A 23,337-nucleotide genomic window follows, 5' to 3' on the forward strand; every position below is an offset into this window, starting at 1 on the left:
TCAAAACAGAATATGATATGTAAATGCTGAAAGTGGCTTTATTAAGCAAAGAAGGCAATCCAAGAAAAAGGACTAAACTTGATTTGAATATTGCTCTGGGTTTCCCTGTGTTTTATGGTACAGTTTGTTGGGATATAATTGTGGTTATAGTCTACTAACAAGAATCTAGAAGCTTATTTGAGTCATATGAAAGGAGAGAGAAAAAAAAAGAGGGCACAATTTAAAGAAAAAATCTGTAACAAAAATAAGACAAAAGCTCAGAGGCAACTCAACTGCTCCAGATGTTCTGCATCTGCTCACTTGCCCACTGGGGACCAGGAGATGAAGAGATTAACACATTTACACAAAGATAACCATCTCAACAAGCTCAGATAAGCAACATGACAGCTAGGTCCAGGTACCCTAACCAGAGTATGGAGAAAATGACTCACTAAACCACTTAACTCACTTAAAAATGATATTTTAATTGATTTAATGTTCAAATGCTACTACGGTAGACTATGAACTGGTTATTTTTTTTTTTAAAGTCACTTTCATTCTGAACTAGGATTTTATAAGAGGTAATGAATAATACTCATGTTTTTAAATTACAATTGTAAGTGAGGACAGTATTTTAAAATCCCATTTTCACTTGAAATAATAGAAAATCTTAGTTTTGATGCATGTGAGAAAATTGGGAAAACAGAGGAGTTAGTTTCCTCTTGGCAGACCTACTACAAGGAATATATATATATATTTTTTTAGTTTCTTACTTTATGCAGTTGTTTTTTCTAATTTCAAACGTTGAACTGTATATTCCTGAACCCTGTGGATGTAATAGGACACCAAGGTGAATATGATCTAAATAAATACTTACTTTTCATACTTTACAAATATGCAGCACAAAGATATAGTCCATCACATCAAAATTCTCAAAATTTCAGGAAGATGTTGAAGTAAAAAAAGACTTGTATTGCCACATATAACACACGAGAGGATGTTAATATATAATATATAGTATTAATATAGAATACCATAAAATGGAACAATATAAAGTCATCTATCCTGAAATCTTGCTGAAATATGTCCATATAGCCCAGTGACCCTTAAATTAAGACTTGAAGCTAACAGTTTAAATTTGAAATAATGGAAATTAACCAGGTTCATCCTTTCCTGTCTTCCACTCTAAATTATCAGATACCCTTCAAAGTCCCATTATGTCATCTTCTTGTTACAAATATTTCTGGCCCATTCTTACAATATCCTTTATAAAAGTAAAAATATGTCTTTATATATAAGCCTTTATTAAAAAAGGAAAAATGATTTAATCCATCCACATTATTTGAAACATAAATTCCTTATTCTTGTTAATTGTAGGGGGTGCCATGAATCATGTGACTGGTAGTGTTTCCTTGTTTACATTGGCTACTATTTTCATGGTATACTGAGAGGGCCATTTCTAACAAAATGTAAACGGATTTTTCTCTTGCACCTCATTCCTGGCTTCATCTCTCTCCTACTATTACCACTTTACCCTATGTCTTGATGTGACTGACCTACATTTTTCATTAATTTTTTAGTTGAAAAAATTCCTGTAAGCCATTTTAAATCCTTTCTGAAACAACACTAGTTGAAAGAAAATACATGTAATACATGAGATAATGACTCAAATGCCAATTTATAAAATCACATGTAATATAAAGGTGTTCTAGAAAGTGAAGCAAACTATAAACAAGCTCAACCTCTGTACCCCCCATTAAGGCTGGATGTGCTCAATTATAATAAACACTTAAAGACAAAACCCCACTGCACAATAAAAGAAAATGCTTTAAGCTTTTAGACTTTGGATCTATTTTGTAATATATTTAAAGAGGTTATAAAAGTCCTGGTGATTCTCTCCCTGAACCAACAGCCTGACTCCAGAGTGGAGCCAGCGAAGCAGAGAAAAAGCCCAGAGAAGTCGAATCTCGGCAACAATCTCTCAGTTAACACATAAAGAAAATAACCTAATTACTGGGAAGTGGGGAAAAGAAAATAAAAAAGTATGGAAGGGTAGAGAAGCATTAAATGTGAACACACACATTTGTCTTCGCTATAGAACAAGAAATCAGCCCAGATCCTGAGGGTAGCCATAAAAAGCAGAGACTGGCTGTTTGTATAACATGTGTGGATGAATGAGAAGCAGCCAAGAAACAGGAAAAAGACTAATTTTAATTACCAGAAAAGCTGCAAAATAGAGAACACAGAGCTAGTGGCAGGAAGGCTTCCAGCTACAGACTGCACGACACACTGAACTCGCCTCGCCAATTAGAGCCGTCAGACCCCATCAGGGGATTAAGTGAGCAGGAGAAACAGCCTCCGTGAGGGTGAGGCTGGACTCATCACAGGAGAGGCGGCCGCCGGCCGGCAGCAGGGGCGGCCTGAGGCTCGCTCCCAGTTCCAGAGACAGACAGGCAGAAACGGCCAACAGTGGGTGGGACTGCCGTCTCATTACAGACAGGCGCTAACCCCGCCATCTATGGAAATAGGTTGCTAAAGACATGCAGCGTAATGTAACCAACAATTACATCCATCTAAGGGAGAGAATTCGAGAAGGACTCAGGAAAAGTGAAAGAATTCGAGAAGGACTCAGGAAAAGTAGGAGGGGGGACTGGCTGAACAATGGCACTAAAGCTGCCACACTGTGGATTTACTACCTGTGTTATGTTTCCGATTACATCCATCCGGAAAGGAAAAATTCAGAAAGGAAAGGGGGCTGCTGTGTGACTAAACCCACTCGGTCTTCAGTTTATTTCGAAGTGAGCCGGGGCGGGCGGGGAATCAGGGAGACACAAACACAAGCGCGTCTAAGAGCCTTGAGATAAAACTCACAAGTGTAGAAACAAAGAGAAGCGCTTCCCAGGCAGGACCTGAGGGGATTCCCCGAAGTGGGAAAGTCCACTCAGGAGCCCGCCTCAGGGAAGGCAGCAGCGGTGCCGCCTCGCGAGGGAAAGGCGCCTGGGCTCTGAGAACCCGGGGAGAAGGGAGACGGCCGGCGGCCGGCGCGAGGCGCAGAACTCAGCTTAGGGGCCCCAAGCGCTCCGCCGCGGCCGCGCTGGAATCTCCGACTGAAATTCGCGCAGGTTGCGGGGCGGGGTCCGGAGCTGGGCCGCGGGACAAATAGCGGCTAGCGAGTGAGACGCTGAGACCCAGAGAAATCGCTTCCAGGGGCGAGGGGACCTGCTCGCCAGGGGACGCGCCGACTGAAGCCGGCGGCGGGAGACACGGGCGGCGGCAGCGCAGGGGGCGGGGCGGGCGCGGGCCGCGCGGGGCCGCACAGCCAGTCAGAGGCGCGGCGCGCGAGCCGCGCGGACGCATTGGCCGCGACGCCCGGGCCTCGGACGCGCCTGCCGGGGGAGGCGCCGCTCCGGCCCCCCGATTTAACCAACTACCGAGCGGGGGAGCGTGTCGGCCAGGAGGCGGCCGCCGAAGTGCCGTGGGAGCGCCGCGCGGGAAGGATGCGTTACCTGCGTCCCCTCCTCAGGGAGCGGCCGGGCGAGCTGGAGGATTCTCTGTGAAGGACTCGAAACTCCGCAGTTGGTCTCCTGCCACAGGCTGGGGTGCACCTGAGCCTGGGCTCTTGTCTGAGCTCTGCCGACGGGCAGGAGGATGGCAGACGGGAATTGAGAGGCGCGGAGGAAGGACGGAGGAGCCTGGCGTCTCCTTGGTAAGTGGCTGACATTCCTTCGCTGGTGACTGCTGTCTGCGATTGTGCACTTGGCTTCCCAGGCGCTGACAGTTTGTGACACGCTCGCTTCTGCAAAGCCATCCTTTCTTGCCGTGTTGCCAGAATTTAAAAACTGTCACACAAAGCTGCTCTTCCCCCCGCCCCCACTCCCCAACCTTCTTCTTCTTCTTTGAAATCAAACGTGCTCTTTTTCTCTGCTGGGGTTTTAGGTCAGAAAAGTTGAAGCAACGCTAAACATAATATATTTGTGTACCTCGGAATGTCATTCAGAATGCGAGTAAACAGTTCCTACAACTGAACTGGAAGGTGCAGGTGTCAGGAGAGGGTAGGAAATTGTCTGCAAGAGAAACTAAATGTTCAGAAAATAGGCTGTCGTTCTCAGGTACTGACTGTGTGTCTTCTGACTGAGCAGTGTGTTTGTGAGAATAGAGCCTAGATCACTGGGCATCTGGCAGTGCGATAACTTGTTAAAATTCAGTAGAGATGCTCTATAAGTGGAGTTCTACAAAGTTTGAGAGACTGAACAAACAAGTATCTTGCATTATGCTAAGGTGTTTTCCAGTGTTGTGTAGGAAGGTGATAGATTTCTTAAAATAAATATAAAAATATGCTCAGACATATACTCAAAACTCCTTACTGAGTTTTTTATTGAAAAAATTGGAGAGAACATTAATTTGCATATATATGAACATAAAATACAGTAAGTAAAGAATAATACTGACAACCTCAAAAATTTTCAATTTTTAAATTAACCTTATTTTGAAAATACAAGAATTCACTAAATGTTTGAGAATTATTTTATTTTTAAATTTCATAACCTCTGTCATGAAAACTGTAATCAATGTGATAATTAAAGCACAGGTTTGGAAGAAAAAGAAAGCCTTTTAACTGTGAATTGCCTCAACCTGTGTTCAGTTCGACTGCTTTTTCTGTTAATTTAAAAGATAAAGTCATTTCAATATGGCATACTTCTATTTTGATTCTCTATTTTAACTGGAAATAAGATGAAAGAAATAGATGTTCATTAGAATACTAGCATTGAAAACTGCACAAAAATAGTGGGTCAAATTTTAAAATCAATAGAGGTATTTTTATGTACTGATGAACTATAACAAGACTGCAGAAATAACTTAGGACTATCACAGCAAACTTAAAGAGTTCGTCATGATTAATATTGTGACTCTAAACATAAAAGAATTAGTAATGATTAGGTCATTATTTTTTTCAAAGTACCTGTAATGAATTTTAAGCCACTCACAAATGTTTCTTTGCATATTTTCATACTTCATATTCAGATTATTATAAGTTTTCTATGGAGCAGTATATTGAATCTCATACTTGACAGGTATATGTTCCTTTGATTCAAGTGGAAAAAACAATATAACTATGTAACAATACATCACATGAAACAAATGAAAAAAAAGGTAAAAGATGTTACTAAGACCATCTAAGTTAGTGAAAAAAACAAAGCCCCAAATTCAGTTACAAAAAGGAAATGAGATATAAAAAATAAAATAGAATTTGAAAAGTAACTGGAGTGTGGTGAGATGGTACTAAAGTGTATTTGAAAATGGAAAATCAATAAAATGTTTGTTACAATATAAGTGCCAATGTTTTGTGCAAAGATTGGTGGCATTTTAAAATTGTTCTGATTTAAAATAGCTGAAAACTAAAAAATGAGGAAGAAAAGCAATTCATTTTTAAGTTCTCTTTGATTCCATACACAGCTGCATAGATAGTTTGAGTTCTCAAAGTTTAGAAAAAAGAACATTATCTAAATAGATTAACTGAATGCCAGATTTTGCTTGTAAGTTGTGAGGCACAAGCATCGGATAGGAGGATGCATTTGAAAAATAGATCTGAGAAGCTACAGTTGTGTGATTTTTAAATGAATTCCTAAAATACCTTAGTGTTTTCCAAAGTGAATAATACTTCAAATATTAGGTGGTCTGAAATCTTTAGTTAATTAGGAAGATAAGCTAAAATCATGCCTTGAATGTAGACACGTGCTATGTTTATTTGAAAAATAATTAAAGCTAGTTTCTTGTGAATGTTTAGTCTTATGTGTCCAGTTAAGTGACACTATTAAAAATGGACCAAGTCTGATTAGTATATAATTCTTTATATATCTTTTTTATTTAACGGTTTAGGAAATCTTCACCACCTCCAGGGAAGAGGTTGGTGTGTGGTTTAATATCAAAACTGACTTAGTGATCAGGACCAGAGGGTGTCAGTAAAGGGTAGAGGGCTCTCTAGATGGAGAAAGTAAGAGCTTGTGGTGCTAGTCAAGTCATTTTGGGAGTTTGTCTTTTAGCTTCAACAGAAAGGTATACTTTTATGGAATTAAGAAAAAAAAAAAATGAAAACTTGTCTGGATGACTGTTCTAGGTTAAAGTTGTTTTAACTATATTTAAGTTCCTTTGGTTAAGATGAAGTTTTATAGAGGAACTTACTGTTCTGTAACCATTAAAAACTAATTTAGGAATTTGTTGAGACCAAGATACTTGTAGTGAGATGCCGATTCCATCCTTCCACACCTATTTTGCTTACCTGTAGTCTTTGAATTGCCTCTCTTTTTAAATATGGTTAAGACAGTTTTTTAACTAAGAGGTTGGAAATTTGTCTTAATTTAAATACACGTATATTTATATTATTTGATATCTCAAAATTCCAACTTCAAGACCTCAGATTGATTCATCTATTTCTTATTTCTAAAGATACAAACATAAAGTGGGAGAGGTTTATTTCTGACAAGATATTTTAAGTTAGTGTTACAAGGTTGTGCTTATATGCTGCATGAACTTCTTAGCACTTTATAGCAGGAAAGAGGCTAGTCGGAAGCTCAAAGCGGTAGGATCTTTGCGAGGTCCATTTTCTGAGCATTTGTGATCAATAATTCTACTCAGAGACTGGTGCATTTTAAAAAGAAATGAAGTATACAAAAACTCTGTAACACTTAAGATTTAGGGTTAATAACTATTATGAACAATGTCTCATATCTCTACTCAGACCCTTTCAAGTAATTACTCCTGTTTTATATTTTTTAATATTCAAAGTAATGTTAGAAAGGTTCTGAAAAATGGAATGCTATCAGTTAATATTTCTCTTCGATATTTTTAGAGTTTTTTAAGTTAATTATTTTCATGAAAATGAATAAAACAAATTTGGTAGTATTGCACTGCTGTAGATATGAGGAATTTTAAAATGACTTTATTATATATTTTCTTTTTAAAAAGATTAAATTCTTTTATGTATTAATCAGTTGGTGGTTAAAAATATATCCTATGAAACTGATGTAAGACTATATATTTAACTTCACTTGATTTTTACTTATTATAAATCTGTGTATATGATAAATGTTGAACATTTTCATCCTTATCAACCCCTTACGTGAAATAGTCTTTAATTTCATATTTCAGGGTATTACATATTGTATTTTTGACTTACAGACTTCTTAACTTTAAATGTTTCAGTGGAATCATCAGCTCATAAGACTTACTGAAACTGAAAATGTTAGTTGCTCAGTCGTGTCCGACACTTTGCGACCCCATGAGCTGTAGTCTGCCATGTCCCTCTGTGCATGGGATTTCCCAGGCGAGAATATTGGAGCTGGTCAAAAAAAGGAAACTCTTCTTTTCTTTAGTACAGGGAAATGGAACTCTAGAAATAGGCCATAAGGTAATTCTGAAAAATAATCAAAATTCTGTTCTTTTGGGGTAATAGAAAAAAAAAATCAATGAATCCACCATTTCTTAATCTAATATAAAAGAGTATGGTGTGAGCAACTTTAGAAAGTATAGTCATATTATTTTACCATGTGTTTCTTGACCTGGAGTTTCTTGTGATCACTGTCATTTCTAAATAGTTCCAAAAATGTTTTATTGGATGGATTTGAAAACATAAGTACAAAACTGATTTTTATTCTGGTCTTCTCAGTGGTCACTGATTAACTTGCTTCCCTGTGGATACTACTTATTATTTTTAACAAGTGGACTTCTCTTAAAAAGATCTTAGTAGGACTTGTACATTTTGTCTTTATTCCACTCATAGTTCCAAATATTTCTTATACTCACTTGTATAGACCAAAAAAAGTTAAAATCTTGAAAGAAAACAACATATTAACACATTGTACTAATGTATGTATATAAGCTTTCCCACAGGCATACCTTTACAGTTTGTGTCTTTATTAAAATATGAACCTGCCTATGGTTAAAATGACTAATTTGAATGTTATCCAAAATTTAAGAAACTATACATCAGGCAAGGAAGAACTAGAAAGTATTTCATTCATCTGATTAATCAAAAACTCTTGTTTGTGACTGTTGACTGGAAAAGTGTAATTATATGAATAAACACTTTATGATGGGGAATAAGAATTTGCTTGCTCCTTATCATCCTTATAGCTGTTAAATGCTCAAGAAGGAGATCATCTCATTTTCTGTTATGATCCAGTAAAGTAACTATAGCATATGGAGTTCAGGAGGAGAAATTTTGCTGATCACTTAGGTGATAAAAGGTAGATTGAAAGTCTCTTTCTCTTGATAGTCATAATATTGGCAGAAATATTCATCATGAGGCTAAAAAATTTAAGGGGTTCTTATTGAGAGAGGTTTCATAATATGGTAATTATAGTTATAATGTCTAGAGTCAAAAACATATTTTTAATGTGTTTGCACAGATATTTCACTAGTTGCAATAGTTTGTGTTTAGTCAGTAAGTAGCAGAGAAACGGTACATTTATTTGGTGAAAAATTTGCTTTTGAGTGTATGAGGTTTCATCTTTATTTTCTCAGATATTTAATTTCATATTTATAAGTATTAAAGAACAAATTTTTCTGAAACTAAACCAAAGGTAACAAAGAGTTTAATTTTAAACTTACTAGGTTTTCCCATTTCATTTCTCTTTATATAAGAACTTACTTTTAAATAATACAATATTTGATAAGTTACCCTTATACTTTCAGAATAATAAGAAATTCCTGGTGATTAAGATGACTATTACTTGGAAAATACAGATTGGAGTGGAACTATAAAAAAGAATTATAGTTTTCTAGAAATAAATTTTTATTTAATTGGCATTTATAATCATTAAATGTAAAATTGTTTCCTTGGCATCCAAATAATGTTAAGTGCCCCTGCCCAATATTTCTGAAACCTTAGAAAAATGTCATATTTAATCTTAGTTAGATTTTGGCTTTGTCTTATTTTTTTATTTTGAAACTTATCTCTTTATATTCTTCTCTAAAAGATATAAACAAAGTTAATCTAGTCTCTTATGTTTAAAAATTAATACAACTCTTTGTTAGTGATAATTAATTTTGCCAGTTTTGAGTATATATAATGATAAATTTATAAGTTACCTCTTTTGTAATAGAATTGATACTTCATAACTTGACACTCTTCCTGTTTCAGTGCCATTATTCAAATGGCAGTGTGTGGAGCTACTGATGGAGAGTTCTTAAGGCTAAAATAAGCTTCTCATTAAATATAAGCACGCATCTCATGAGTTATTGATGATGAATAATGAGAACATTTAGAAAAAGGTAAAAAAAATACTACTACTTAGTGTTGATTCTTTGTCCACCTGATGTGAAGAGCCAACTCATTGGAAAAGATCCTGATACAGGGAAAGATTGAAGGCAAAAGGGCAAGGAGGAGGCAGAGGATGAGATGATTTGATAATATCACCAACTCATTAGACATGAATTTGAGCAAACTCTGGGAGATAGTGAAGGACAGGTAATCATGGTGTGCTGCAGTCCATGGGGTCACAAAGAGTTGGATATGACTTAGCAACTGAACAACAACAATGAAAGTGTTGGGAGGAGGCTTACAGAGCTAGTATTTTATTTAACATAAAGAGTAGTAGAGATTTATAAAGAGATGAAGTTATATGTTTAGCATTACATTTGATGGAAAAATGGGAGGTCTCTTTAATATATAAATCAGAACTTTTTATAGTTTATACCTTTGTGTTTTTGCTGTGAAAATCTTATTTGATTTCTACTCAAATCAAAACTAGGATATATATAATATTTTTTTGCCATTGATTATCTGTAAAACTAATGTTTTACAGTTTTTGAGACAAGAAAATTAAAAATCCAGTTATATTAACTCAGAGAAAAGAGCTACACCCATATTCTTTTAACCAAAAGCTGAATGTCTAGACAATTTAATTGCTAGCTGTGAACTTTTTCACAATGAACTTAGTGTGCACTCAACAGCTGAATCAAATGGAAGACAATTTTTGACAGTTTCAGTTAAGAAACCTGGGAACCCAAGGAGGAAAATAATTGTAGTTGTTTTTTTCTACAGTATATTTAGAAAGAATTTTCCATTTCTTTTGTTAATATTTTTTTCTCTGTATTGGCAATTGTTTTCTTCAGTAATTCATGTTTAGAGATACACTAAATGAAACAGAAAATCAATGAAAAATGTGAGGAGAGAATATTCCTGTGACTTGACAAGTTTGGATAAAATTTAAATTATGGGCTTCCTTAGGACAGTAACAATTTTAGCATTTAATAAAATGCAAAACAGAAAGTGAGAGAAAAGTTTTTTTAGAAATAGGCAGTATTTTTCAATTCAAATATCAACTTTTATGTAAATTCTAGTTTTACTGTTACAGTAATAAAGGAATTAAACAGAGCAATTTTGAGCCTATAATAGTATTTAGTTATCACTGTTTCTGAACTAAAGTTCCTCTGTGCTTAATTTTATAAACATGATGTAAATTATTTTAGAATGAATATATGCTAAAATTTTTCTTCTGTAGAGCTGAACATGCTAAATTGTAAAACTAGCACAGTGCAACTCAGTGGAAAGGCAGTTATATATTGCTGGGTTCCTGCTATAATAATAGTTTTACAGATGTCTTCTCTCAAACTTTTCTTTGTCTAATTAAGACAGTAATTTTTTTGTGTGTCCATGTGGGGTGACTTCATATTTTAAGACTCTCTTTTTCTTTAAATACTGAGTATTTGAAGGCAATAAAATACATGTACAAAGATGAGGTAAAAGATTGGTTGAAATGATTGATGGCTGATCTGAGATTTGTTCTACTCTATCCATACAACCAAACATTGCAAAAAACTCTAGTAGGAAATATAAAATATATTCTCAAACTTCAAAGTATAAATGATCCTTAATATTCTTTGAATTTTTACTTTCTTTAGATATTTACTCACCTACAACTTGACTGTGAAATTTTCGGAGAACAGCAACCTTAATATGAAATATTGAGAATTAAGTTAAATGATCCGGAGTTGATTTTATGAAAATTTACTATTATAAGTATGTTTGAAAACCTATGACTATGTATGTTTGTTTTTTATTCCTTAATGTGGTCTTGGTGGTTTATACTTCAGTGATTAAAATTAAATAAAAGTAGTTCTTTTCACATTCAAATTAATTTTTACATTATTTCCCTCACTCAAATGGTCCCTAGTGGGCAGTTGTTGTCAAGTAAGAACGTAAAGGGAAATAAGTAGCTCATGGGCTGGTGGAAGAAATAAGCGCATAGGGTGAATACAGTTCAGTGTGAAATGTGCATTTAAGAGTTATATACAGCTGAGATAGAAATTTTCAGTATTCCTCCTTTTGGAGATGGCTGTTAGTTTGCTCCTACTGCGACTTTCTGGCATACACTGTTTCATGCTGGCGTTGGTTCTCTAATTGCTGCGTTTGCTTCCTAGTGCCTAAGTTATTCTGAAGTACCTTTGGTTTCAAGATTCACCTAACCACTTTTAATGAATGTTGTATTTTTCTACATCTCATTATAGTGCTAACTTTAGTATCTTACAACCGTCTAGTCTCTTAATGATATAGACGGATTTGTGGTGAATGTGGTTTAGATGCTGTGAACAAAGGCAGTTCTTATTATGTTGTTATAAAAAAGCTTGATTTCTTTCAGTTATTGAGTATGGACTATTTATGGTACTGGTGTTGGCAATAGTCATTTTGCAGAGGTGGATTAACTGTGAGGCTGTGAAGCTTTGCTTACACAGTCCCTACTAGATAGTAGTAGTAATAGTAGTAACAGAAGCAGGTGGTAAATGTTATTTTGATAATTATAGTACTATATCTAATAAAAAGAGGCAGTATGCATTAAGGGATTTGGTGTTTGAATTTTAGGATTCAGTCTTGGCTCTACAATTTATTAGCTGTGTAATTTTAGAAAAATAACAACCTTTATTTATGTGCAACATCAGAATAGTAAAATGTCATGCAGTTGTGATAATATAAAAGAAAGAGATAGACTTTTCAGTGACAAAAAAATGACATGTTAGAAACATCAAAAGCATAAACCTGGCAAGAAATTTTGATTTTATGCCAGTCCCTTCTAACATATAAGCTGTTAATTATCTGTGTACCAAAATATTCTGTCCTTGTGTGAGGCACAATGCTGTTTTACCTGTGGACAGTGATACTGACATGTGTAGACCAAAATCCTTTAAAGGTTATTCTGTTTGTCTTCTTTTTCATTTGAATAATTTACTTCAGTAGACGGTTCTTAAAAAATTAGTGTTTATAGTACCACTACTTTTGGAGATCTGAAGGAAGTGAAAGTTTTGATCCCTGATAGTGGAGACATGGGAAAATAATCAGTCAGAACACAATAAGAAACTTAAGAAAATGTACGAGTAAACATAATTATTGAGCTATTGCTCACACATTTCTCAGTACCTTGGAGAAATAGAAATGGTCATTGTGGGGATGGATTTAACTGACTTCCCAGGTAAAATGAGAAACACTGACTTGAAGGAAGTTTCAGTTAGAGATTGACAAAGTCTTTTTCAGTTGGTGAGAAGAGAGGTAGAGATTATGTGGATATTTAGAAGGAAGTAGAAAGATTACTTAATGTATAGACAATTCTTTGTTATGCAAAATGTTAATATATGTCAAATGAGGAAATGTAAAGGATTCCAGGAGACAATTGCAGAATTGGAATTTTGTTCAAAAGCAAGATGTTAACAGTTCATTTTAAGGTTAGATGGTATTTAAGATGAAGTTCAGCCCCAGTTTTTCAGCTTGTTGTTAGTTGGTCAGGTCACTTCCTCAGTTTATTAATATTTACTCTCTCAAGCAAAAAAGGTAAAATCAATGAAAGTAAGGACTTTTTATCTTCAAGTTTTGATCAGGTGTGATTCAGAGGCTGTGTGTGATGTGAAGTTTTGATGAAGAGGAAAATTGAAACAGAACTGTAGTTGTGGACAGCTGAGTTTAGGATAGAGTCCACCCAATAGAGATACTAAGAAGAGGTATCATGTTCCTGGCATATGGGGAGGCCATGGGAAGAATATGGACTTGTTACACCCAGGCTTGGTCCTGGCTCTGCAGCTTCTTTTGGTTTCCCTGAATAAAACAATAACCTTCCTGAGCTTTCAGTTCTTTTCCTGAAGGATGATGTTAACTACTACTAACTTTTCTATTTTCTTTTTTTTTTTTTTTTTTCCAAGGAAGGCAATGAGACTGTAGATTTAGAAGGCAAAATCATATTCTTCACATCTGTAGGTCTAGTTGCTTACAAAAATCTCCTTTTATGCTTAGGTTCAAGAAATATTTAAAGGCAGAAAAATCATTTGAATTTTGTATAAATATGCATGGGTACAATCATTCTAGTTTTCCAAATATGAGGAAAATCACTTAATTTGTAGACACAGCCTTGTAAATTTGCTCATAGGTGCTTTCTTCTCATTTTCTTAATTTTACTTGCACATATTTAAACAGATGATTTCATTCTTAATTGTCTTTTTATTTGCTTAAAAACGTAGTTGTTATCAAAAAAATGTCTTTAATGTCGCTTTACAAAATTATTTAGAACATAGGATCTATTTTGGTAGAAGGGGGAGATGTTTCAAATACTGTTCTTGAATCTCATGTGACATAAATTGGTATAAAGTATATTCATTTGAAAATAAGTTCCTTCAATTATTTTCTTCTTCTATTTTTATTACATTCTTGTTAATTAAAAAATTCATGAGTGGCTTATGCTGTAATCATTAAATGATAATTTACTGCTAATTCATTAAAGCAAATATATATGTGTATCTTTTAAACTGTGAATTGTCATTTAATAGTAAAAATAAAAAGACTTCATTTTGCAAACATTTTACAAGTATATTTTTATAAAGTAATATTTGGTATATTGCTTTTATTGGCTTGGCTACTATGACAAGAAGTTATTATCAGCATATTTATGATCAAGAGGGAGGGGGGTTCAGGATGGGGAACACATGTATACCTGTGGCAGATTCATGTTTATGTATGGCAAAACCAATACAATATTGTAAAGTAATTAACTTCCAATTAAAATAAATTTATATTAAAAAATGTATATGTTTTTTATCTGTACAACTAATCCAACTACTTCCTCCAATATATATAGATCATTTTGTTATTGCAGAAGATTTGACACATTATTTAAAAAATGGAATAAATTAATAAAAAAAAAACAGTGTCTTTCAAAAAGGTGTGGTCAAGCTATACTGTGTCTGGAGATACTGGAGAGAGAGGGAAAATGAAAGGTGAGAAAGCTACAAAACAGACAGGAGAGGGAGCTGATAGAAAGCAATTTTATGCTGTTCAATAAGGATGTGATTAAGTAAGTATTTATATCTTGCAATACTTTTCAAAATGCCTGGAGCTGATATTTCACCTGAAATGAAAGTGTCTTTTCATCTTTTTTTGCATGTAGTTGTTTTATAAGATAATAGGCTTTAGGTATAAATGTATGGTTGATCTTCCAAGATTGAATATACAAATGCCATCTGTTAAAATATATTGTCTAGTTGTTCTGATAAATACTAATTTAGAATGAAGAAATTATTCAGTGTTCTCATTCTGATTCTTATTTTCCCTGTTTAGATATTCTGCATGATCAGATGCCTCCTGTATATTACAACTTTAATAGATGCTTAAAAGTTAAGACAATTATCTTGATTTATTTTCAAGTTAACTACTTTTTCCAAAAGTTATTCTTTAGTTAGTGTTTGCCTTTAGCCAGTGTTTAGATAAATGGTCTATCTGAGATCAATTTCTTTTTTATTTGAAGAAATTACTCTATAATTAGGTTCTTTTATCCTTTTATTTCAAACACAGTAAGGTAATTCAGGTTTTCTCAAGAGGAAAAAGGAAAATGCAAATTAAAATAGATATATCTTCTTATTAATTTTTCCCCAGGTAAAAATAATAGAAACATCATATTAAGGATTAATTTAGAAAACCATTGTTTTGTGGAGGAATTACTTTCCAGCAACAAAAAGTGCTTATATTTTTATCTAGCCCTTCATTGATAAAGAGTGGGGTGCTGTCTGACAATTATTTTAAAATATGATCCTGAGACACTTTATGTTAGAGTACACATGATTTGCTCCACTGGGTACGTGATCAACCTGGCCGCTGCAGAGTAAAACAGCTCTCACAGCTCAGAATGTAGAGACTGAATACTGTTGTCATCTTTTTTTTTCCTAACATCATAGAATTGACAATGAACAGTATAAAAAGGCTATAATAAAAGCCCTGAAATGTCTTTTACGTCCTCTCGAAAGTAGCCATCCTCAACAGGACTTTGTATCTACATCCTTTATGAAGCTGTTACAGATGTCTTTTTTTTTCTTAAAAAAATATATATAATTTTAGTTGTGTGCATTACAATTCAAAAAGGTATACAGTTTTTGAACACTTTAAACTACTCCATAATAAAGATATATCATAGTTTATATAAATAATTATTTATTTGAAATTCGTCAACTTATTTTATAAGCAAATATGAATGAATATGAAATGAAAATTCTTATATATGCATTTTTATACGAGTGTGGGTAGATCTAGAAGTAGAGTTGCTAGGTCAGTGAGAACGTGCATTTAGAATATCAGTTTTACTGCCAAATTGCCTTCCACAGGGTTGTTTCCAATTAGTACTCCCACCAACAATGTGTTAGAATTTCTGCCTCTCCATACTGTAGCAGTACAGTGTATACCAAACTTCTCAATCTATACCCGGTGGAATAGATGAAAAGTATCTTGTTTTTGCTTTAATTTATGCCTAATATTTTATATATTTAATAAAACATTTCTTAAGCTCCTGTTTTTGCCCTTCCTCAGGTTAAATCTATTAAATTGATCTTTTTCTTATTCCCTTTACAAATTAACTGAAACCAAGAAACACATAGCAGCAAGAGGTCAATTAAAAATGATTTGAGGCATTGCTAAATTTTTGAAAAAATAAAATGCACGTCTGTGAAAAGTCAGAGATATTTCGTAAATAACATTGTTTTCCCTTTCCTCTGCTGTGTGCAAAAGATTCAGTGGAATTAAAATTGAGGAGGAGACAGTTCTACTTGGGTAGACTGGGAAAGGCTTCAAGCATAGGAACGTTTCTTGACAAATATGCCCTCTTATTTTCAAACTAGTCTTCCAAATTTTATTTACCCAGCACTAGTTTAGGGCAGCTTTCACTAGAGTAACATCTCCAGATTGCTTTATCTCTTTGTATTCTCCCATGTATCAATCTTTCTGATGGAAAAATCTTTCAATAATCTTTCAAATCTTTCAAGTCTTGTCATGCCATTTCCTTGCTTTGAAAGTTCTAATGGCTCTGGCTGTTTGAAGAACACATTTCAGATTCTGCAGCATGCCAAGGAATTCTATAACTGTCCTTTAGAAATCCTTTCAAGGTTCCTCTACAACTACACCAATAAACATATTGTGGATTGAGCCACAACCTACATTGTCATTACATTTCCATCTCTATACTTTTGCTGACATTATACTTCTGCCCCAAATGACGTGTCCAGATATCTCCATGCAAAAACTACTTTTCCTACCTGGAAATAATAAGCTGCTTTAAAGCTAGGAACATATTTTAATCTTTTTTTTGAACTACTTTGTATAATATCAACAAGTGAAATGTTTGTTTGATTATATTGGCCCTTTTTCCTAACATAATTCACTCTAAATAACAAGGCTTTGAAGATTCCAGTATTGAGAAATGCTGCATAAGAAGCAAATTACCTTTAGTATAGTATAACGCAGAATGATCTCTCAGCAAGTGTTCTTTACTATGCCTCTGTGTAAGTTTGGATTTGAAACTGGACCTGATAAAGTCAGTAAAACTCATTATTTGTCCAAGTTATCTTTTCCTAATTATAATAAAGAAACCAAGCTTGTATATCCTTGAAGAATTTGTGTTGAAGGTTTTTAAGCATTTTTAACATTTTTATTTCAGTTTCAAAATCCACTGAGTTTATGAACTTTGTTGTATCTGCATTTCTCATTATAGAACATGTAACATTGCGTGTTATAAAAATATGGGCAGTAGACCAATATTAATTTAGCACTCCTGAAACATGGGCACGTTTTTCATTTTATACATCATTTATAAATCAGTTCCACAAAGTTGAAACTTCTTAGCACAATAAAATCAAGAAGGATATATACTGTTTTATACTTTATTGTAAGATATTACATAGGTAAAGTTTATAATGAAAAATGATATATCATGTTTGAATTTCACCATTGAATCAGATCTCAAGTAGCAATGAGTAAAATGTCCTGGCTAAACTTCTTATTTCTTCCTACCATATAATTCTATTCCAATTCAACAAATTAGCAATCTACTAACTAACATGTGGTGCATGTCTATTAGATACCAAAGTTATAATAATAATAAAAAAATAGCTGAAAAAGCATATTCTACATCTTTTCATATAATTAAATTTTTGTCATAGATATATCTTGGGTTCTATTCTTTTTTAAATTTATTTTTTGGTTGCACTGGGTCTTTTTGCTGTACACAGGCTTTCTCTACTTGTGGCAGCAGGGACTACTCTTTGTTGTGGTAAGCAGGGACCACTCTTCATTGTGGTGCGTGGACTTCTCATTGCGGTGGCTTCTTTTGTTGCTGAGCATGGACTCTAGGTGTGCAGGCTCAAAATTTGGAGCACACAGACTCAGTAGTTGCAGGCTCTAGAGCACTGGCTCAGTACTTGTAGCACACAGGCCAAGTTGCTCTGTGGCATATGGGACCTTCCTGGACCAGGGAGTGAGCTGATTCCCTTCATTGGCAGGCAGATTCTTAACCACTGGACACCAGAGAAGTTGGGGTCTATGTTAAATAAAACATAATTATCTTATTCTAAAAAATAATGTTTTCCCCCTTCTGGTGTATATTTTCAGTTCAGTTCTGTTGCTCAGTCGGGTCCGACTCTTTGTGACCCCGTGAACTACAGCACGCCAGGTCTCCCTGTCCATCACCAACTCCTGGAATTTACTCAGACTGCTGTCCAATGAGTTGGTGATGCCTTCCAACCATCTCATCCTCTGTTGGCCCCTTCTCCTCCCGCCTTCAATCTTTCCTAGCATCAGGGTCTTTTAAAACGAGTCGGCTCTTCGCATCAGGTGGCCACAGTATTGGAGTTTCAGCTTCACCATCAGTCCTTCTAATGAATATTCAGGACTGATTTGCTTTAGGATGGACTGGTTGGATCTCCTTGCAGTCCTAGGGACTTCCCCAACACCTAAGTTCAAAAGCATCAGTTCTTCGGTGCTCAGCTTTCTTTACTGTCCAACTCTCACCTCCATACATGACTACTGGAAAAACAGCCTTGACTAGATGGACCTTTGTTGGCAAAGTAATGTCTCTGCTTTTTAATATGCTGTCTAGGTTGGTCGTAACTTTTCTTCCAAGGAGTAAGTGACTTTTAATTTTATGGCTGCAGTCACCATCTTTTTGATAACTATTAAAAATTGAGTCCATAAACATGATGTCATAAGGTCATAGAAACATCAGGAATACAAAAATAGTAAATCCATTTTAGGAGCAAGAACAGTTCTCTAGAGAACTAGAGAGGATTTTGATCCCAACAAGCCTAAAAGTATTTCTCAGTTTTTCAGATCATTGACACTATTTAAGTCTTGGGGTGCTGGTACCTCCTTTATCTTGTGCTCTTCTTTCTTCTTTATCTTATTATTCCATTCTTTGAACCCATTCCCTCTGAACAAGAGCTGTGTGTCATCAACAGGAAATACTGTGTAAGGATCTATATTATTTTTTCCATCACTAGACAAATACAGAAAAGCCAAGCTGCTGTTCATTGTTTTGCCTCTGCCTCAATAGAAAACACTAAAAGTAAAAACCAAATAGAAGACCAAGACTGCTTTCTGAGATCAGGGAAAAAAATGAGTTTACAAGTGTCAAATACAAAGACACTAGCTGGAGTCACAAAAATTTCAGTGTGCATAGTTAAAATTAACTTCTCATTTCTGTGATTTTACAGAATAGTATGCAGTTGGTTAACAAGGGAAAAGATGAATGAGTGTGTATACTTGCTGCTTGCTGAGCACTGACTCCAAAAGCACAAAAGAAAACAATTGTATTAGCTTCTGTGGTCCTAGAGCTGAGAAATAGATGGCCTGGGGGAATCAGGCCTATCAAACATTAAAAAGAAATGTTCCTTGGCATTCCTAAATGTCTATGAAAGAAATTCAGATATTTTTTACGTTAAAAATGGTGTAGCATGTCAGTATCAAAAAGAAAATCCCTCAAATAAGTTGAATATACCCATTTTAATTTGCTTTTTTAATTTTAGCATTTTTTTAAGGTGAAAGAGGGGTTAGGAATTTATTTTTCATATGGCCATAGAATCAATTTGATAAGAACAATTCCTTAGCAGATCTTTACTAACAGCAGGGGGATCAAATTTGGACAGTTTGGACTATTGTTAACAAGGTGCCAGTTACTGCAAACAAAAGCAAGAGTTGATTAATTATGACACAGATATATGTAAGTTTTGAAAAAAAATTAGAAAATTTAATGATTAGAACGCAAACCATTTTGTTTTTATATTGAAATATATTGTTTTTTATTCCAAATACTATGAAAAGTCTCAAAAGCCGAAGACATTACTTAAATTATTAGTCTTGGAAAAAAGAAATTCCTGTAGCAAAGGTTTATCATAAAAATGATTATATACTTTAAACACATTATATGTAAATATAATGTGAATAAATACTGCACCTACCTGATTAATGAGCATAATATGTATGTTTGGTGATACTTGATGCCCTTACTCTTAGGCTTTATATTTACCAGTTAACTATGTTACTTTCCATATGATTTAAATTTAAAAACTTGAAATTATAAAAATTCAAAGAAAAGACCAAAGAAAAATAAAAGAAATATTAAGAGTTCATGCAAAAATAAAAGTAAACATTGAGTACATTTAAATTCATCCTGTGTTTATTTGCTGTTTACTATGTTGAAGGTGAGTTGACGTGTAGATGGAGGAAACTCATTTTTATATATTAGCAATGTATCAAGTTTACTCTGAACTTTTTATTCATAAATCAGAACCTGACAATACCCATTATATAAATGGTTTTGCTGATGCATGTATAGAGATATTGTGTATGCTTTCAACATCTTTTATGTTCAGCTCAGTTCAGTTGCTCAGTCGTGTCCGACTCTTTGCGACCCCATGAATCACAGCACACCAGGCCTCCCTGTCCATCACCAACTCCTAGAGTTCACTAAAAGTCATGTCCATTGAGTCAGTGATGCCATCCTGCCATCTCATCCTCTGTCATCCCCTTCTCCTGCCCCCAATCCCTCCCAGCATCAGAGTCTTTTCCAACGAGTCAGCTCTTCGCATGAGGTGGCCAAACTATTGGAGTTTCAGCTTTAGCGTCAGTCCTTCCAATGAACACCCAGGACTGATCTCTTTTAGAATGGACTAGTTGGATCTCTTTGCAGTCCAAGGGACTCTCAAGAGTCTTCTCCAGCACCACAGTTCAAAAGCATGAATTCTTCAGTGCTCAGCCTTCTTCACAGTCCAACTCTCGCATCCATACATGACCACTGGAATTCGCAAAGTAATGTCTCTGCTTTTGAATATGCTATTTAGGTTGGTCATAACTTCCTTCCAAGGAGTAAGCATCTTTTAATTTCATGGCTGCAATCACCATCTGCAGTGATTTTGGAGCCCCGCAAAATAAAGTCTGACACTGTTTCCCCATCTATTTCCCATGAAGTGATGGGACCAGATGCCATGATCTTAGTTTTCTGAATGTTGAGCTTTAAGCCAACTTTTTCACTCTCTTTTACTTTCATCAAGAGGCTTTTTAGTTCCTCTTCACTTTCTGCCATAGGGTGGTGTCATCTGCATAACTGAGGGTATTGATATTTCTCCCGGTAATCTTGATTCCAGCTTGTGCTTCTTCTAGCCCAGCGTTTCTCATGATGTACTCTGCAGAAATAAAAACTGTCATAAATCTCAAGCATTTACCACTAACATTTTTATCTTAGGCATAATTTTAGGGCTCAATGTAAAATTAAAAAACAAAACTTCAAAATTTAATTAATTCCCTTTTCGATGAATTAGTATTAATGTTAGTAATAAAAGCAATTTAAGAGATGTAAACAAAAGCTATATGGGCTTCCCTGGTTGGTGCAGTAGGTAAAAAACCCACCTGTAATGCCGAAGACCTGGGTTCTATCCCTGGGTCGGGAAGATCCCCTGGAGGGGGAAATGGCAACCCACTCCACTATTTTTGCCTGGGGAATTTCATGGACAGAGGAGCCTGGCAGGCCACAGTCCATGGTGTTGCAAAGAGTTAGACACTACTGAACGACTAAGTGCAGCACAAACAAAAACTTTATAGGTAAATAAATGTGACTTTGTTTTAAACTGAAATGGTGTCCTAGAATCTAGAAATCTCTGTTTCTCATTTGTTCAATGAGAACACAAAACTATATGACAGGCTGTGATGGCCTTGAATTTTCAGAATATGGCTTTAACTTTGATAGAGTAAGTATTTACCCTTACAAATCATCTCTGTGAACGTTTTTATCATTTCATAACTTACCTGAAAATTTTACCTTTTAAACACTTTTGTTTCCACATCTGTTTTATTCAGTCATTTTATTTTTCCTTCTTTTGGGTCTCCATCCCTCAGGTTTTTGCCCAGTCTTTAGTATCTTCAGTTTCTCCATTTCGCTGGCTTAAAGAAAATGAAGTCGCTCAGTTGTGTCTGACTCTTTGCAAGCCCATGGATTGTAGCCCCCCAGGCTCCTCTGTCCATGGAATTTTTCAGGCAAGAGTACTGGAGTGGGTTGCCATTTCCTTCTCCAGTGCATCTTCCCGACCCAGAGATCGAACCTTGGTCTCCCGCATTATAGGCAGATGCTTTACTGTCTGAGCCACTATGGAAGCCTTATACATTCACTGACTTGCTTTTGTCCTAAAAGAATAGAAGCTGATCCAATCTTAAAAATAAAACAAGACACTTTCTTGTCCTGCTTTTGCTTGAGCTAATACCTATGTATACTTTCACACTTCCCTTCTCCAAACTCATTTGTTGTCATACCTTACCTCTCTTCCTGTTAATTCAGTGAAGATCATTTTACTGAAGTCCCTATTCCCATCACCAAACACTTAAGACCTTCACCAAATGCTTACTGAAGGCATACACACATCTTACCATGTTCTATCATTTCAATACACTTGCGCTCACTTCCCATGCTAGTAAGGTTATGCTCAAAATCCTTCAAGCTGGGCTGCAGCAGTACATGGAATGAGAACTTCCAGATGTACAGTTTGTGTTTAGAAAAAGCAGAGGAACCAGATATCACATGGCCAAAATTCACTGGATCATAGAGAAAACAAGGGAATTCCAGAAAAAAAAAATCTCCTGCTTCATTGAATACACTAAAGCCTTTGCTTGGGTGGATCACAACAAACTGTGGAAAATTCTTTAAGAGATGGCAAACACTTTCCTGTCTCTTGAGAAACCTGTATGTGGTCAAGAAGCGACAGTTAGAACTGTACAAGGAACAATGGACTGATTCCAAATTGGGAAAGGAGTACATCAAGGCTGTGTATTGTCACCCTGCTTATTTAACTTATATGCAGAGTACATCATGCAAAATGCCAGGCTGGATGAATCACAAACTGGAATCGAGATTTCTGGGAGAAATATCAACAACCTCAGATATACAGATCATACCATTCTAATAGCAGAAAGCTAACAGGAACTGAGCCTCCTGATGAGGGTGAAACAAGAGAGTGAAAAAGCTGGCTTAAAACTTAACATTAAAAAAAGTAAGATCATGGCATCTGGTCCTATCACTTCATGGCAAATACAAGGGGGAGAAAGTGGAAGCAGTGACAGATTTTATTTTCTTGGGCTCCAAAATCCCTGTGGATGGTGACTGCACCCTTGGAATTAAGACACTTGATCCTTAGAAGAAAAGTGTGTTAGTTGCTCAGTCATGTTGGACTCTGCGACCCCATGGACTGTAGCCTGCCAGGCTCCCCAGTCCATGCACTTCTCCAGAGAAGAATACTGGATGGGTTGCCATTTCCTTCTCTAGGGGATCTTCCGGATTCAGGGATCAAACCTGGGTTTCCTGCATTGTAGGTCGAGTCTTTACCATCTAAACCACCAGGGAAGCCCCAGGCTATGACAAACCTAGACAATGTGGTAAAAAACAGAGATATCACTTTACTGACAATGGTCCTTCTATTCAAAGCTATACTTTTTCCAATAGTCATGTATGGAAGTGAGAGTTGAACCATACAGAAGAATGAGTGCCAGAGAACTGATGCTTTCAGATTGTGGTGCTGGAGAAG

The sequence above is a fragment of the Capra hircus genome, chromosome 15, assembly GCF_001704415.2.
Source record: "Capra hircus breed San Clemente chromosome 15, ASM170441v1, whole genome shotgun sequence".
In the NCBI taxonomy this organism is placed as follows: Eukaryota; Metazoa; Chordata; class Mammalia; order Artiodactyla; family Bovidae; genus Capra; species Capra hircus.